General features: G+C 43.2%; 1 long non-coding RNA gene across 2 annotated transcripts in view; it reads left to right on the top strand.

The window, feature by feature from the left end:
- Positions 1-1,936, top strand: part of LOC143295365 (uncharacterized) — a 7,940-nt gene extending 6,004 nt beyond the window's left edge. For both annotated transcript variants that reach the window (XR_013057008.1, XR_013057009.1), the window contains one exon: positions 1,718-1,936. This is a non-coding gene — a long non-coding RNA (uncharacterized LOC143295365). The remainder of the gene's footprint in view (positions 1-1,717) is intronic.
- Positions 1,937-6,113: the final 4,177 nt, after the last annotated feature.

Below are 6,113 nucleotides of genomic sequence, written 5' to 3'. Positions count from 1 at the left end.
CGAATGGTTAAAGCGTTGGACTTTCAATCTGGGGGTCCCGGGTTCGAATCTCGCCGGTGCACCTGGTGGGTAAAGGGTGGAGATTTTTCCGATCTCACAGGTTAACACATGTGCAGACGTGCTAGTGCCTGAACCGCCTTCGTGTGTATACGCACGCAGAACTGAGATCAAATACGCACGTTAAAGATCCTATAATCCACTGGATGTCAGCGTTCGGTGGGTAATGGAAACAAGAATATACCCAGCATGCACACCCCCGAAAACGGAGTATGGCTGCCTACATGGCGGGGTAAATAAATAAAAACGGTCATACACGTAAAATGTTACATGTCTGTCTGAGTGTGTATGCGTGTGCGTCTGAAATCTGATTGAATGACACAGGAAGCGAATAATGAGCACCCATGCAGTGGCAGCCGTCAGTCGGCTCTACCCAGGTAGGCAGCTTGTGGTGCAAATGACCCCGTGTATGTAAAGCGCTTAGAGCTTGGTCTCTGACCGAGGATAGGCGCTATATAAGTATCCACATCAAAAAACCATAAATGCCCACATGAGACGGCACCCAACAAAAAAACTTACCCCAGTCCATTTAATCCTCAAACAATGTACCTAATGATTTGCCTCAGCAACTAAGTCAGGCCTTGTTCCGAGGTTGAACGATTCTAGAGCATAAAGTACTCATTTGGAATCAACAAAGAATGCTACTTTCGAGAAAACTATTTGATGGCTCATCAAGTAGTTCAGAGCTTGTGTAATGGCAACAAGCTGAGCCGTGAATATGGAAAGATTCTTTCCAGTAAAGTAAAAAATTTTCTACTTTAAAAGCAGGAAAAGAAAAAGCCGCGCCAGCATTTTTCTCATCAAGAACGGATCTACCTGTAAATATATGGAGATGATTCTGGTATTTTTCTGCTATGTGTATTCTAGCAGTACTCGTCGTGATATTGATGTTTTCTTCCTTTTTTTTTTTTTTTTTTTTTTGTTTCAGAATAATTAATATCAAAATTTGCTTTCAACATTTCCCCAAAAGGAATAGGAGTAAAAGGTGGTTTTACAGCTAACTCTTTCATTAATTTAACACTCGATTATTTTAACAAATATGAAACTTAAGTTGCAACTGTTTCTCGTGATGAAATGGCTTTAGCTTTGGGGGGAAAATTGGTGTCAGATCTTACTGTCAGTTCATCACCAATTACTTTTTTTTGGTCATTGAAGTGTATCTTGCAGCGAATATTTCTGTTGCTAACTCACGATGTTCATTTAAGGAAAGAATTCCGGCAGTTTTTGTATGTTTCCTGGTTGGATGCATGAGAGGGCACTCCGAGGGCAATTTTGATTTCCTTACAGTCGACACTTTCAATATTTGTAATAGATATTTAGGTGCACTGTAAAATATTTCTTGTGCATACGTTATCTTAGATCTTACAAGGGCCATAGAAAGATGAATCAGTTTTTTTGTATCCATTCCGCAAGGTAAGCGGCTTATATATATATATATTTTTTTTTGTTAATATATAAAATTGATAATTTTCCTTGCCTTGTTAAGATGTAATCAAAGTGAATGTTCCATGTCAGTTGTGTGTGTGTGTGTGTGTGCATGCGTGCTTTTATGCGGTGTGTCAGTGCGCGCGCGCGTGTTTGTGTGTGTGCGCGCTTGTGTGTGCGTGTATGTGTATGCGTCCTTGCTTGTGTGTGTGTGTGTGTGTGTGTGTGCTTTCAGCTTTCCTCAAAGGAACAGGCTGCTGCCTGTCTTTCTTTTTGCTCGAAGCGAAACTTTCATCATGCTTGATTCTCTGTGCCCTGAGTGCCCTCTCCAATGTCGTGGCGTCTTGTACAGCCTTCGTTCAGCTTAATCCTTAAGCAGCATAAGGAATCACCTTCACATGACGCTTCCTAAAACTGCCGATCAACAGGGCGACGATGCTGTATTTGGTGTGTGTGTGGGTGGGGGCTTGGGCTTGGGGAGGCCGGCAGGGGCAGGGGGGGGGGATTTATTGGTGTGTATCCCCCCCCCCCCCCCCTTTAAAAAAAAAAAAAAAAATCCGTGTTGTTTGTTCACTTGTGTGAGTCGGTCAGTGAGTAAGGCCGGGTTGGGAGTAGGGATGGGTGGGGTGTGTGCGTGACTGAGTGTATGCGAGTGGTGTGGAGAATGTGTATGTGTGTGTGTGTGTGTATGTGTGTTTGAGAGAGAGTGCATGTGTGTGTTGTTATCTCTTAGAAGTGTTGCTGGGCCTTGTGTGCTTATGGCTAAGGTTTTGCCCTGAGGCTGAACAGTGAAGAGTCGAGATGAGGAGTTAGGATTTTAGGAGGTAGAGCACCAATGATAGTTAGGTCTGATTAGCCTCTGAAAGTTGTGTCTTGTTTTATGTTTGGAGGCAATGTGCCATATTACTTATTATTGCGTCTGGCTGGCCTCTGAAAGTTGTGTCTTGTTTTATGTCAGGAGGTAGTTTGCCATGTTACTTAGGTCTGATTAGCCTCTCAAATTTGTGTCTTGTTTCGTTAGGGGGTAGTGTACCATGTTACTTAGGCACTGTGCTGACTGAGAAGCTCCATCAGCTGTACTCACTCATGTGGAAAGAAGAGACAATCCCCCAGGATTTCAAAGATGCATCTATCATTCACTTGTACAAGCGAAAGGGGAACCGGCAAGCCTGTGATAACCATCGGGGCATTTCCTTGCTCTCCATCGCAGGCAAGATACTTGCCAGGATCCTACTAAACCGCCTCACAGCACACCTTGACCAAGGTCATTTGCCTGAGAGCCAATGTGGATTCCGGAAAGAGCGCGGAACCACCGACATGGTGTTTGCTGCAAGGCAGCTGCAAGAGAAATGTCAGGAGCAAAATGCTGATCTGTTCTCCACCTATGTCGACCTCACTAAGGCCTTCGACACCGTGAGTAGAGAGGGACTGTGGAAGATCATGGCCAAGTACGGATGCCCTCGGAAATTTATTTCCTTGGTCAGCCAATTCCATGAAGGCATGCAGGCTCGAGTCCAGGACAAAGGCGAAACATCTGCTCCTTTTGCTGTCACAAATGGTGTCAAGCAAGGCTGCGTCCTGGCTCCAACTCTGTTCAGCCTCATGTTCTCTGCAATGCTTACTGATGCCTTCAGAGATGGCGATGTTGGAATTGGCCTAAAGTACCGAACAGATGGTAAGTTGTTTAACCTCAGAAGGCTTCAAGCAAAAACGAAGGTCATGACAGACATCATCAGAGACTTTTTGTTTGCTGATGATTGTGCCCTCAACGCTGGATCTGAAGCTGACATGCAACTCAGCGTTGACAAGTTTGCCACTGCCAGCAGGAACTTCGGCCTTACCATCAGCACGAGGAAAACTGAAGTTCTCCATCAGCCAGCCCCAGGGAAACCCTACGTTGAGCCGAACATCACAGTCAACGGTCAGAGACTCAGTGCGGTGGAGCGGTTCACATACCTTGGCAGCACACTGTCACGAAATGCGACCATCGACGATGAAGTGAACGTCAGGATTGCAAGAGCAAGCGCAACTTTTGGTAGACTCAGTGCAAATGTCTGGAACAGAAGAGGCATTAGTCTTGAGACCAAGCTAAAGGTCTACAGAGCAGTAGTTCTCCCCACACTACTGTACGCCTGCGAAACTTGGACAGTGTACCAACGACATGCCAAGAAGCTGAACCACTTCCACACAACATGCCTCAGGAAGCTACTGAACATCAAGTGGCAAGACAAGACCCCAGACACAGAGGTGCTCGCAAAAGCCACCCTTCCCAGCATCTTCACCATCCTGATGCAGTCCCAGCTTCGCTGGGCTGGACACGTGGCGCGCATGCCAGACCATCGGCTGCCCAAAAGGCTCTTCTATGGCGAGCTGCAACAAGGGAAGAGATCACACGGAGGTCAGAAGAAGCGCTTCAGAGATACTCTGAAAGTCTCTCTGAAAGCGTTTGATATCAACCCTGACTCCTGGGAGGAATCTGCAGTGGACCGTGACAAATGGCGTGCTGCTGTGCACAAAGGCGCCAAGTTGTGCGAGGCCAACAGGACTGCTGCAGCTGTTCAGAAGAGGCAGGCCAGAAAGTCACGGGCAAACAAGCTCCCTGACAATGGTATGCCTGTCTTTGTCTGCCCAAACTGTCAGCGAACATTTCGTGCGCAGATTGGACTATTCAGCCATCTGCGCATTCACAGATAGATTCATTTGCATCCTCCCCCCCACCCCACCACCACCCTTCCCCCATCCCCCAGCTGGATGACAACGATGGTCATCATCGATCTCGATGGACACACACCACTTAGGTCTGATTAGTCTCTAAAAGTTGTCTTGTTTCATGTTAGGAGGTAGTTTACCATGTTACTTAGGTCTGATTAGCCTCTCAAAGTTGTCTTGTTTTATGCCAGGAAGTAGTTTACATTTGTTACTTAGGTCTGATTAGCCTCTGAAAGTTGTCTTGTTTTATGTTTGGAGGTAATGTGCCATATTACTTATTATTGCATCTGATTAGCCTCTGAAAGCTGTGTCTTGTTTTATGTTAGGAGGTAGTTTACCATGTTACAGGTCCGAATAGTCTCTGAAAGTTGTCTTGTTTTATGTTAGGAGGTAGTTTACCATGTTACTTAGGTCTGATTAGTCTCTGAAAGTTGTGTGTTTTGTGTCATGAGGTAGTTTGCCATGTTACTTAGGTCTGATTAGCCTCTGAAAGTTGTGTCTTGTTTTATGTCAGGAGGTAGTTTGCCATGTTACTTAGGTCTGATTAGCCTCTCAAATTTGTGTCTTGTTTTATATCAGGAGGTAATTTGCCATATTACTTAGGTCTGACTGCCCTCTGAAAGTTGTCTTGTTTTATGTTAGGAGGTAGTTTACCATGTTACTTAGGTCTGATTTTTCTCTGAAAGTTGTCTTGTTTTATGTTAGGAGGTAGTTTACCATGTTATTTAGGTCTGATTAGTCTATGAAAGTTGTGTCTTGTTTTGTGTCAGGAGGTAGTTTACCATGTTACTTAGGTCTGACTGCCCTCTGAAAGTTGTGTCTTGTTTTATGTCAGGAGGTAGTTTATCATGTTACTTAGGTCTGATTAGCCTCTGAAAGCTGTGTCTTGTTTTGTTAGGGGCTAGTGTACCATGTTATATAGGTCTGATTAGTCTCGGAAAGTTGTCATATTTCATGTTAGGAGGTAGTTTACCATGTTACTTAGGTCTGATTAACCTCTCAAAGTTGTCTTGTTTTATGCCAGGAAGTAGTTTGCCATGTTACTTAGGTCTGACTGCCCTCTGAAAGTTGTGTCTTGTTTTATGTCAGGAGGTAGTTTGCCATGTTACTTAGGTCTGATTAGCCTCTGAAAGTTGTGTCTTGTTTTATGTTATGAGGTAGTTTGCCATGTTACTTAGGTTGGACTAGCCTTTGAAAGTTGAAAGTTTGCCATGTTACTTAGGTCGGACTAGCCTTTGAAAGTTGAAAGTTGTGTCTCTTGAACAACAATAAGCCAAACCTTTAAATACTGCCATATCTTTTTTCTGTACTTTAAAAAAAAAAAAAAAAAAACCTTTTTTAATTTCATTTTAAACATCAAAAACAGAAATACTGACATACGACCAGAAAAAAACAACAAAATGGATAAACATCACTATTTCCTTGTACCGAGTATATCATTTAGTATCCAAACAAATACATATAAACCTACATACATGCACACATACATACATACATTGTTACAAGCATATAAATTTATAGACATGCACACAAACATATTGGCACCTGTATACATGTATTTTCATCCACTAATGTTTGCATGTAATGTATATATATATATATATCACCAATCCACCCTCGGAATGTATTAACATTTCACGAGTTCGGGTTGGAGCCTCCTGGATTTCTTCAGACCACTGCATCCACCCCATAGACATATTAAATGAAATAGAATTATCAAAATAAGTAAATTAATAAAGAAATAAGTAATAAATAGGAATAATTTATTTTGCTCTGTCATTTTCGCTGAAAGATCTCGGTCTTTCATTCATGTCTCAAGGCCCTCACCAGTCTGTAAAGTTTTTTTGCATTGGTCAGCTATCTGCTCCTGTTTCTTTTTTTTTTTTTTTTAGGCAGGTGTGGTGTAGCGTGTATGGATTAGT

The sequence above is a fragment of the Babylonia areolata genome, chromosome 20, assembly GCF_041734735.1.
Source record: "Babylonia areolata isolate BAREFJ2019XMU chromosome 20, ASM4173473v1, whole genome shotgun sequence".
NCBI lineage: Eukaryota > Metazoa > Mollusca > Gastropoda > Neogastropoda > Buccinidae > Babylonia > Babylonia areolata.
This window is presented reverse-complemented; position numbering and strand designations above follow the sequence as displayed.